Source organism: Mytilus californianus, unplaced genomic scaffold (genome assembly GCF_021869535.1).
Source record: "Mytilus californianus isolate M0D057914Y unplaced genomic scaffold, xbMytCali1.0.p SCAF_10, whole genome shotgun sequence".
Classification (NCBI taxonomy): Eukaryota; Metazoa; Mollusca; class Bivalvia; order Mytilida; family Mytilidae; genus Mytilus; species Mytilus californianus.
Window position 1 is genome coordinate 28,793,229 of NW_026262582.1, and position 13,424 is coordinate 28,806,652.

The following is a 13,424-nucleotide window of genomic DNA, read 5'->3' on the forward strand; positions in this document are numbered from 1 at the left end:
CGTACAATGGTTTGTATTGTTTGAAGAACAGCGGTGGAAGTTTCCAACACATTTTTAACATTTTGTCGTGTCTCTAACACAGCAACAGTGGGAATGATTTTTAACTTAAAATATTTGAAGAATATACCAATGGCCAAATAAATGAAGTTTACCACTATAGTTACTTCTGTTATAATACTTTAAAGGGTTATTTCAGGTGCTTTCGAATCACACAAAAGCGGTTTGGTGAATGTCTACCCTAAGACAATCACCAAATTCATAAATAATCGTTACATGTAAATTCTCTTATCTTGATCAAATATGAAAGTTTGGAATGAAAACACTGGTTTCAAAACGTAAAAATGAAAACAACATTTTATATATTTCATGCGTCCGAAGTACGTTTCTGGATTTACCTTCATCAGGAACTCTCAAAGCCAAATATTTAAAGACAAGGATGTGTAAGAACCAAAACTATTGAAGAGTTATATAACTAAAAAGAACGTACAGATAACCAAATCCATCTAAAATCAACTTTGCCTGAGCGAGTTGAAACCTTAGTTTCTCAACAATTACTGACTACTGAGCTGATCATAACCTCGGGGACTGGTAGTCCACTAGCTGCGGAAGGGTACACAAGATAGTTATCGGAAATAATATAGCGAATTGGTACACACTCTGAATGATAAAAACAAACGTTAACCAGATAATTCGTGTTTGTATATGACTTGTCTTATATGGTTTGTTTGCTTACTTGAATTAGTTTGATCCTAAATAACAAACAAGTAGGAATGTCAACTGACGGTATACATTTTTATATTTGATATACTCAGGGATCGTTTTTCATTTAACACGTTTTCCTAGGGTTTGACTGGATTATAAACATATGGTCACCTGCACACATGAAGTAGTGTCAAACCAATGTTAAAGGAAGTCTCCATTTGACAGTGGTGTGACGCAGCAATGTCCGGTCGGGATGGGAACGTTAAATCCGATGCTTATTGCAGGGAAAGTGCAACGTCCTCACCTTTATACCATATTCATGGCATCCGTAGATGGCCTCTTGCAATTTAAATTTCTATCCTATTTCAACATACGTTCTTTTTCAGCGGCAGTTCAAATGTTACGCGCTTTATCCCAGTCTACCCACAAAGAAAACTTTATCCATCTAATGCATTTTGTTTTCGGCGTCAAGAATATGTATGGAAGTTTGTTACTGGACCTCAATGAAGCAACACCCATGGATTATTCAAGAGGTAATGTAGTAACATCATAGCAACATGATTGGAGAGTTGATTTCTACTTATACTTAACACAAGAAAATGTGCCCATAAAGAACCCCTTACAAGAAGAAAGCGCTTAGACCTTGTGTCAAAAAGTACAAAATGAATAAAAAAAAAAAAGAATTGCTAATAGCCTTACATCCTTTGGTTTCTGGTGTAGTGGTGATACCATAGCTAGGGATGATTGCAATTCTATAAAATCCTGCGACGATATCACAAAAAATCTTACGAGTAAAAATACTCGTAGGTCAAGAACATTTCCGTATAACGTACGATCAGTTTTAGTAGTAAGACTTTTTGTGATAAGAGCCCAAGGTATTTACGACGAGTTTATTTATAAAAACGAATTATCGCAGTTGCCGAAACCAAGATGTTCCTGAATATATATATATCGATTGTTAAAGAAAACTGATTTTATATTATTACTTTCTCCAACTTTTGGGTGATAAGACATATTTACACGGCATCTAGTTTAAGGTTAGAACTGTCTAAATCTGTTCTAGATTAGAACTGTCTAATCTTTTCTTTGTTAGAACTGTCTAAATCTGATCTAGGTTAGACTGTCCAACATTGCTTTGGGTTAGAACTGTCTAAATCTGTTCTAGGTTATATCTGTCTAATCTTTTCTAGGTTAGAACTGTCTAAATCTGTTCTAGGTGATATCTGTCTAATCTTTTCTAGGTTAGAACTGTCTAAATCTATTCTAGGTGATATCTGTCTAAACATTTCTAGGTTAGAACTGTCTAAATCTGTTCTAGGTTAGAACTGTCCAACATTGCTCTGGGTTACAACTGTCTAAATCTGTTCTAGGTTAGAACTGTCTAAATCTTTTCTAGGTTAGAACTGTCTCAATCTTTTCTTGGTTAGAGCTGTCTAAATTTGTTCTAGGTTAATTCTGTCTAATCTGTTCTAGGTTATAATTGTCTAAATCTGTTCTAGGTTACACCTGTCCAACATTGCTCTGGGTTAGAACTGTCTAAATCTGTTATAGGTACGAATTGTCTAAATCTGTTCTAGGTTACATCTGTCTAAATCTTTTCTAGGTTAGAACTGTCTAAATCTGTTCTAGGTTAGAACTGTCTAAATCTGTTCTAGTTTAGAACTGTCTAAATCTTTTCTAGTTTAGAATTGTCTAAATCTGTTCTAGGTTATATCTGTCTAAATCTTTTCTAGGTTAGAACTGTCTAAATCTGTTCTAGGTTATATCTGTCTAAATCTTTTCTAGGTTAGAACTGTCTAAATCTGTTCTAGGTTAGAACTGTCAAAATCTGTTCTAGGTTATATCTGTCTAAATCTTTTCTATGTTAGAACTGTCGAATCTTTTCTAGGTTAGAACTGTCTAGTCTATTGTAGGTTATAACTGTTTAAAACTGTTTTATGGTAGAACTGCTTCTGTCAGAAACTGTTCTAAAGGTGTCAGGAGAACCGTTCTAAAGACTGTTCTAATATAGTTTCTGACAGACGTTAAGAGAGATTAGAACGGATCATAACGGCACATACATTAGGATTACGCAATAACTAACGTTAAACAAATAAAACGACCTTGTACATTCATTCATTCATAAAGGTATAAAATATTCTCGGACAACATCTCAAGTATAAAAGCTCGTCGTTATGATAAATTACCTAAGTATTCACCTTTTCTGGACAGGTTTGACACATAAATAATTACTTATATACATTGTATGTGAAGGTCGAGTTTCATTGTTCGCTGAAACAATAAATAGGTCTAGATCCTGTAAATGACTGAGTACTTTAGCACTACGCTTCATGAATGGATCGAGATAGTTTTGTATTCAAGAACCGGCAATATCTTGTAAGAGATGAATTTAAAATTTGTTCACATTGAATAGAAATGATTTATAATAATGACCGACATTAAAACTGCCAAATTCATGCATTACTTTTGAGACAAAAGAGTTAGTACGGGTGTTATACTGAATGGGACAATTAAACCGAGTTTAAAAATACGTGTGAAAGTTCCCAATCAGCTTATTACAGATGATTAAAAAAATCTATTTAATGTTTGTTGATTTCTTAGTCAGTTAAATGTTTTATGGGTAAACTGGATCCTTGCATCCATAAACTGACAAGTTTATTTTGCCCGCCATACGTCTGTATTTTCATGTACATTTTTCAATCCTACCTACAGAAATATGATATTAATTTTTATCGTGCATCATATATATATTTAAGCCTTGATATAAAAAAATATTTCAATTTAGATATTAACCCCTTTGTTCAACGTAGTGACTACCATTGTATGCACCCAAAAAGCGCAAATGAAGATATATAACGTCGTCTAAAACCAAATGCTTTGACGAAAACATGGAAAAGATAACGATTGTTATCAAGCGTGCTTAGTGGACATGATACACACTTTCGACGCTACAGCGAAAACAACATCATTAAAATGATGTTGTTCATCGCGGTGTTATGTCGACTATGGTTCAGATCACGCTTTTTTTTCTAATATACATACAAACCTGTAGATGTATATCAATATATTTCTCGTATGATTGTGATCTGATATCTTTTTCCCGCACGAAGATATATTTCTCGTATCACACTAAACAGAGTGTGACATGGAAAAGTGATACGAAAAACGTATAAATTAGGTTAGCCTATCCTGCAATGTGTTACGAAATCGCGACATTTTTATTAATTTGGCATTCCATTATGTAAAAATGACTTTTAAAGGTGACACCCCCCCCCCCCCCCCCCCCCCCCTTGGCAACGGACATTTGTGATTTTCTTTAATAAAGTACAAAACATATCCATTCCGTTCGTGCAAAAATCTTGAAAATGTCTGATGTTTACAGTAGTTTGGGTCAGTGACTCAATAATATTTTGTTTATTAGTATATTGAGATTAAATATTCATGTTACTTAGCGACATCCAATTCTCACTAGTTTTGATTCTGTATTTACAAACTGCTATTGTAGCTGGTAAACGTTTTATTACAAAATATACAATCAGGTGATAACATCAAAATATCAAAAATATAAATATAGCACTTTTATCAAAACTTTATCTTTTTCTCTTTTTAGCTCACCTGGCCCAAAAGGCCCGTTGTTGGGTTGCTGCCCCTGAATTGGTAATTTTAAGGATATTTTGCAGTTTTTGTTTATTATCTTGAATATTATAATTGATAGAGATAAACTGTAAACAGCAAAATTGTTCAGCAAAGAAAGATCTACAAATAAGTCAAATGAACAAAATTGTCAATTGACCCCAGAAGGAGTTATTGCCCTTGAAAGTCAATTTTCACAATTTTTCTAAAATTTTTGTAATCTTTTACAAAAAACTTCTCCTCTGAAACTACTAGGCCAAATTAAACCAAACTTGGCCTAAATCATCCTTAATCTTCCTAAGGGTATCTTGTTTAAAATTCTTTTTATCAGGTCTTGATCTATCTGCCCTGATATTTTCAAACGCATTAGACAACCCGTTGTTGGGTTGCTGCCCCTGAATTGGTAATTTTAAGGAAATTTTGCAGTTTTTGATTATTATCTAGAGACAGAGATAAACTGTAAACAGCAAAAATGTTCAGTAAAGTAAGCTCTACAAATAAGTTAAATGATCAAAATTGTCAATTGACCCCTTCAGGAGTTATTGCCCTTTAAAGTAAATTTTTCGTAAATTTTTGTAATCTTTTACAAAAATCTTCTCCACTAAATCTAGTGGGCCAAATAGAATTAAACTTAGCCACAATTTTCAATAGGGTATCTTGATTTAGAAATGTATCAGATGACCCTGCCATCCAATCAACATGGCCGCCATGGCTGAAAATAGAACATAGGGGTTTACTATAGAAGTTTAAAGGAAAATTATAAAAAAAAAACAATTTCAAATAGTCACAAGTTGAAAACTAATTTAAATAATTTAAATGATAAGGGGTCTTCAGTAACTATTGTAAGACTTCAATGGGATGACCTGCTTTTAATTTAACTACTGGGTCAAATTAAACCAAACTTGGTTTCAATCATTATTGCGGTATCTAATACTATTTATTATGGTTTTAACATTATTTTACATGATTTCCAAAACCACAGTAGATACAGGTGAGCGACACATGCTCTTGAGAGACTCTATTTTTTTATATATTCCCTTAACTCAATTTATCATTTTTTTTACTGTTTTACTTAGACCCATAACTTATGTTGTAGATGCTAAAGAAAGGAAATAAAATGGAGCTTTAAAGGGGTAAATTCAGTTAAAGAATCTGGCATTGACTTTAATGCAAAACTATGTTTTGAATTGAATTTAAACCTGATTTACCTTTAGAAATCAGAAGCTTTTATATATCATTAAATGAAGTACACATGAAGCACCATCTTTTGCAACAATAAAAACATAGGGTCATGCGGGATTTTTGGGCCATTCACATTTACAAACACTGTAGATTCGCACAAAATTCCTATACTGACCCCATTACTTTTCAACCCAGTAGTAAAACTTTAAGTGCATTCAACATTCATTTTTTATATTTTTTTTACCTCTAGTTTTGATCCATCTATCAAAAGGCCAACCAGAAGAGCACAGAACTTCAATGTTATACAGAAAGCTCTTCCCCAAATGGGCGGTCCCCGGTCCCTGATGACGTATATATTTATTTACTGAATTTGACCCTATAAGAGACCTTTTTTCCTCATTTCCTATTTTTGTCCCTCGCGCAAATCGTTGCGCGGGACATAGAAACACCGTCTTTGCGTCCGTCCGTCCGGTCTTGTTAGCGCTCTCATGTGTACAATTCTTGCCAAATGTTTTTAAAACTTATATCACAGGTTTATATCAGCAATGTCTTGGACAATTTCGAATATCAGTGCCGATCATTTATTTTTAAAAGAGTTATGCCCCTTGGAAACATTAATTATATGGAAAATTGTATCGTAAGCGCTCTCATGTGTTCAATTCTTGCCAAAATTTCATGAAATTTATTTTAAAGGTTTAGATCATCAATGTCTTTGACAAGTTCGAAAATCAGTGACGATCAATTATTTTTAAAAGGGTTAGGCCATTGGAAATATTGATTATATGGAGAATTACATTGTCAGCGTTTTCATGTGTACAGTTATTGCCAGAATTTTATGAAACTTATATCATAGGTTTCTATCAGCAATATCTTTGACACTTTCGAAAATAAGTGCTGACAAATATTTTTAACGAGTTATGCCCTTTCGAAATATTTATTATAATGGAAATCATATTGCATTTGCTCTGAAGCCTTCATTTCTCTTAGATATTAATAAAAAGTGTTAAAGAACAAAAAAAAACTTTTTTTAGTTATTGCCCTTGCACCTTGGATAGATAAAATATTTGCAACGCGGAGGACATTGGAACTCTGTTCTTTTATTGCATTGATCGTGTAATTTATCCAATTTTCAAGTTCCAGTTTCAATTCAAGATTCATAAATGCTGAATTGTAAAAGATAGAGGAAAATTTATACTGCAACCCATACTGCGGCCAATGTGTATTTTGTATATAAATTGGCACATTGACTGTCTTTAAAAGAATGAGGTAAAATGATACGCTCAATAAATATGAATTGTTTTCTGTGTTTATTTTGACCAGTATTGCAAGTACATCGTTGAACTAACGTCTTGATGTACTTTTAGTTAACTTTTGCCTTAAATGGAAGTTTTTGATTATATACCCTGAAAATACCCCAAAAAGGTTTTCAAAGGCTTTTAAAGCAGTTTCATACAAAAAATACCAATAGCAATTATGTTTCATTTTACCAAATCTGTGTTTTAATTACTTGTCAAGTTCAAAATTTGTCAATGACAACCACTCTGCAGAAATTCCTGTTAGCCCAACATCAGGATAGTTCCTTTCTCCAAAACTGGACAGCCAAAACTGAAGAAGAAAAATTGTGCCAAATATGAAAAAATAAGACTGGGTATGACCAAACTTTGCAATTGAAAGATTAAATTAACAATTTAGAATATATAAAAGCATTTATTTAACACAGCAATCCAAATACAAACATTTCAACACTAGTTTCATAGATGAAGGGTATGTAATCCTGAAAAGTTGTCCAGTATATGTTTGTTAATTAAAGAAACGCAATGAATTATGTAAAAAAAAAAAAGAATATATGCATACGGTCAGATTATTCGAGTGTTAAAATACTTGAAAAGTGATTTTTTACAACTTGATTTGCAACTAACATGGGGAACACATTTAAAAAAAAAACACTTTGTCAAAGGGAGGTAATTCTGATTTTCCATATGATTTTCCATATTATTACATATTATTAGTAGAAATATGTGCAATATTTGAAGTAAAATGTGGAGAATACAGTGGCGGATCCAGTGGGGGCCAACTGACTGCCTAAGAGGGGGCCCGCTCCAGTCATGCTTCAGTGATTCCCTATATAATCAACCAAATTTTCCCCCCTCCCCCCCTCCCTAAATCCGCCTCTGGAATATTATGCCTTTCATGAATTTTATAACTCTAAAGTGTAATTTCTATTGATCTTTTAATCTGGACACAAAACTGATTTTTCCCATATACATGTACCCCATTCATCATCCCACAGTATACTAGCAGCAGTTAATCATAAAATTTTGTATGAAAAAACAACTTTAACTGGTTCCAAAAAGCTTCCATTGCATTAATATTTAGGGAAATGAGCTTTGTGATTATTGTGTTGCCTTGAAAAAGTACAATGACAGAGTGCATACATTCAGTAAAAAATCTCCCATTAACTTTAATGCAAATCTATGTCTTGAATTAAATTTATTCCTGGTTTACCTTTAGAAATCAGCAGCTTTCATATATCATTCATTAAAGTACAAATGTAGCCCCATCTTTTGCAACAATAAAAACATAGTATATATATAGGATCATGCGGCATTTTTGAGCATTCACATGGCCTTGTTTACAAACACTGTAGATTCGCACTAAATTTCTATACTGACCCCCATTAATTTTCAACCCAGCAGTAAAAAAATTAAGTGCAATCAGCATGCATTTTATTATATTTTTTTTAAACTCTAGTTTTGATCTATCTATCAAAAAATATTTATTATAAACATTATCTACCAATCAGAAGAACATAGGACTTCAGTGTTATACAGAAAGCTTCCCCCAACACCCATGGGTGGTCCCTGATGACGTATATTTATTTACTGAATTTACCCCTTAAAAACCCTATCATAATGACATGATTAACTTATACATATATGAATATAGTCAAATGCGTTTTGTTAAAATATACTTTTTCACTTTTGTGGTCTTTGGGAAAATGTTGTTTGTACTGTATTAAAACCCCTCTACCAAGAAATTTGTTTTGCATGCACACGTATAAAAATTGCGGTTTTTATCCAATGCAATCATAGGTTGGAACGTTGTTTTCAATTTAGACTTGTATATATATATATTTATATATATATAAATGTACAGGATCTGCTTAACCTTCCAGGACATATAGCTTGATATAAAACAGTTACATGGCAAAAAAGATAACATAGGAACTTTTTAAATGTTGCAAGTATATGAACGAATATCTATAGACGACGATAAACTGAAAATATTTTAAATATGTTTAAACCCAATACATATTAAAACATAAGTTTGTAAAAGTTATCTCCATGCAATGTTTTATCTAAATCACTTGAAAAAAATGCATTTTATAAATTTAATGTTTTATTCACAAAATAAATATTGTCATGTACTTATTCAAAGCTAACTACAGTCAGAATAATTCCGACACCCTCAGCATAAAATAAGGATATATGATGTGAATGTCAATGAGACAACTTTTCACCAATCCTGACGTCCATCATTTGTAAAATACATGTAGCAGTTTAATCAACCTATGCCATCATTTCAAAATGTACATGTTCATGTTGGTATATAAAATTGTATAAACATATGTTGGCATAGTTTGAATATTATAAAACAGATTGTTGGTTGCTTCTTTTTAATGTTTTATTTAGTATAGAAGTATCTATTGTTGTATTTCGTTGAGTTTTTTTCCTCTGGTCTTGTAGAAATTTATTTTTACCAGGTAAAGTAATGACATGACATCGCTTATTGTATTTTTTTGTGTGCATATTTTGTAGGGTGGTTCCCTGTTCTGCTAACACGACAACAAGGAAGACTCAGATACCCGTATGTTGTAAAGGAAAGTTCTACATATATTGGCAGTTGAAGGGGTAAATTCAGTAAAAAATCTCCCATTAACTTTAATGCTAATCTATGTCTTGAATTAAATTTATACCTGATTTACCTTTAGAAATTGGAAGCTTTCATATATCATTCATGAAAGTACAAATGTAGCCCTATCTTTTGCAACAATAAAAACATAGGGTCATGCGGCATTTTTGGGCATTCACATGGCCTTGTTTACAAACACTGTAGATTCGCACTTAATTCCTTTACTGACCACCATTACTTTTCAACCCAGCAGTAAAAAAATGTAGTACATTTAGCATTCATTTTTTAATTTTTTTAACTCTAGTTTTGATCCATCTATCAAAAAATATTTATTACAAACATTATCTACCAATCAGAAGAGCACAGGACTTCAGTTTTGTACAGAAAGCTCTCCCCAAAATGGGCGGTCCCTGAAGACGTATATTTATTTACTGAATTTACCCCTGAAGACAACCAAGTACATTAATTTGAAAAATGATTGCCAATGCGACTACTATCCACTAGAGTCAAAATGACCCGGATGTAGGCAACTACATTAAAGGTATTCGGATTACTCTTAATAAAAAACCACATAGCATAAAAATATCTCAACTGGCGGATGGTACAAGTCTTTTTTGTAGTTCAAAAACAGACATATCAAAAGCTATGAATATAATCGAAAAACGTTTGGTTCTTTCGCTGGTCTCAGATTAAATCGTAGTAAAACAGAAGGAATTTGGATTGGGCACTTAAACATAGTATAGATAACATTGAGGGCATACGCTGGACGGACAAACCCGTTAAAGCATTAGGGATTTGTTTTGTTCACGACAAAAACGAATGCGAAAAGTTAATTGGGAACCAAAAATAGATAATATGAATTCCTTACTTAAGGCATGGGAAAAAAGTAAACTAAGCATGGTTAGAAAAATATTGATTATAAAATCTTTGATAGTGCAAAAATTCACATTTTTGGCTACTTCGTGTATTGGTCCAGACAAATTTATTAAAGAAACTGAAAGCTTTTGTTTTTAATATATTTAGGAAGGTAAAAATGATAAGGTAAACATAAATACACTTATCGGCGAATATCATAGAGGGGGAGGAGGTGGGGTTAAAAATTGTTAATTTTGATAGCTATTTCACAGCACTGAAAGCATCATGGGTTTCCAAATTCACTTCAACCATTCTTCCTAACTGGAAGATTATTTCTATTAAATATTTCAACAATCTGGGTAAAATTTTCTTGTTTTTAACATGAATTTAGATAATGGAAAACCACTAAAAGAATTTAGGAAAATACCAAAATTATATTTGCAAGTAATTTCATATTGGGTGAAAAAAGGAGGAGGTTTAACAAAATTTAAAGATCATTTTTCAAATATCAGAAAACAAATTGTTTTTGGGAAAATAAACACATTAAACATTGCAACAATAGCTTGTTCGTTCAAAACTGGGTAACAAGTGGATTGATATATATTAACGACATATTAGATCATGAGGGCAAGTTATCAAAGGATTTTATTTCAGAAAAGTTAAGCTCTAAGTCAAACTGGATTGCAGAGTTAAAAACATTAAAATGCTCCTTCCCGAAGGAATGGCAGCAAGTTCTAATTAACGAAACTCTATAAAGAGTAAAATCAGTATTTGTAAGGATAATTTTGAGATGGGGAAATAAACAAATACAAACAAAAGATATCTATAATATAATGTTATATAATAGTTTAGTAGATCAAAATTATACACAGCCAATTCGTATCAATATCTGAAAAAAATATAAGTTCAAGCTAGGTCGAGTCACCTGCAGTCTTTTTACAATACAACATTTTACAAACTCCACAACTGGTGTAAACTGGAAATATACCTTTCTTTATTCACATTTTATATTTTCATATTTTTTTAAACCTTGAGCGATCCAGTTCACCTTTTCTATTTTTCAAAGAACGGGTATTAGTTAGATGAACAATGCATAATATTACAGATTAATTGTTTGTTATCATGTTTGTTGTTTTTTATTAGTATACGTGGCATGTCGAATGAAAACAACGCATGCATTTCTTTTCCTCTTAAATCTTACAAAAAAATCGTTTAGATTATGATGCATCACTTTGTGTATCATCATCATCTGAAAAATCATCTAAATTTCCATTATGTCTTTATTAGTATTTTTGTCTTTAAAAAATGTCGAAAAATACCAAAGCAATATTCGAACTTTAAAGTCAAGGAGAAACGGACAACGCCAGGGCAAAAACGGAAAAACAACCGAAAGACAAAAAACAGTCTACAGAACACACAGTAGAAAACTAAATAAACTTCAAATCTTAAACTGAGCAACACTAACCAATCCAAAAACCAGGGGTAATCTCAGATGTTCCGGAAGGGAAGGCATATTAAGGAACTCATTATTTTCAACAAATTTTTTTTACATAATGACATGACTTATTTTATCGGTTCAAAAATCTTTAGAAATTAATATTGGTTAACTGCATACCTTTGAAACAAAAGAGAGACGCAAACTGTTTTTTTCGTTTTCGTTCATTTAACCGTATACATTTGTCAATCTTATACATATTGTAGTCCTGTCATGTAATGTTGTCATTTTAATGTTATATTTAACATTGCCATAAAAGCGGGAGGTTTGGCTAGCCACAAAACCAGGTTCTACCCTCCATTTTTTTTCTGAAAATGTCCTGTACCAAGTCAGGAAAATGGGCATTGTTATATTATAGTTCGTTTCTATGTGTGTTACATTTTAATGTTGTGTTTCTGTTGTGTCGTAGTTCTCCTCTTATATTTGATGTGTTTCCCTCAGTTTTAGTTTGTAACCCGGATTTGTTTTTTTCTCAATCGATTTATGAATTTCGAACAGCGGTATACTACTGTTGCCTTTATTTATACAGAATGACAATAACTGTACATATCTATACTGAAATGACAAATCTTGGAAAAATTACATATATGGGCCAAGTTCACGTAAAGTCAAGTCACCTGCATTCCTTTGACATTAAAGTGACCTCACAAAATTCTCAACTGGTATACACTGAAAATGTTCTGTTTTCAATACTATTAGTAATATGTTTTAAAAACTTAATTAATTACTCCATTAACGATACATGTAATGATGATGATGATGATGATGATGATGATGATGATGATGATAATGATGATGATGATGATGATGATGATGATGTGCTGCTGCTGCTGACGACGACGACGATGACTTTTATAATAATATAAAATAACTGTCATGAATCATTGAATTTAAAACATGTACCATTGGGAGTACAGCAATCAATCAATCAAACACTAATCAATCAATTAATCAATACAGCGTCCTTTTCAATATTTAACAGTAAAAGTGAAGTGAGCTCTATATGACCCGAAAGAAGCTTTGCTTGTCAAGCAAGTTATGCCAAAGAGCACTAGGGATGAAATTACCGAAAACAAGTTTACATTATTACCGTAATTTGTCTTAAGTGGTCTACAAGTCAATTCGAAAAGAATAAGTTTGTCGTAACAAGTATAAAGTTCATCATCAATTGTCAAACTTGTACAAAATGACAAAAACGGTTAACAAGTTAACTGAAAAAGACAAATTGTGGAAACACACATAAATGGACCAAGTTCACGCCAAGTCGACTCCCCTTCAGTCACTTAGTACATCTTTGACATTAAAGCGTCTGTATTAACCATGCTAACTTCACAACTGGTATAAACTGAAAAATACCTGTCTTAATTCACAATCATATTTTATTTAACCTTGACAGATCCACTACACTTTTTTTTATGCTTTTCAAACGAACGGGTGTCAGTTGGATGAACCATGAAACATGTATTTTTTTATAAATCTTGTTTGCCAGTCGTTTGTTATTAGTATGTCAACCGTGTCAAATGAACACCACATTTATTTTCTTCCTAAATCTTACAACAGATTTTTTTTATTCATACATTTATCAGTATCATCTAACAGTGCTTCTACATTTATAAATGATGGTCTGAATGGGTAGAGGAGGGGT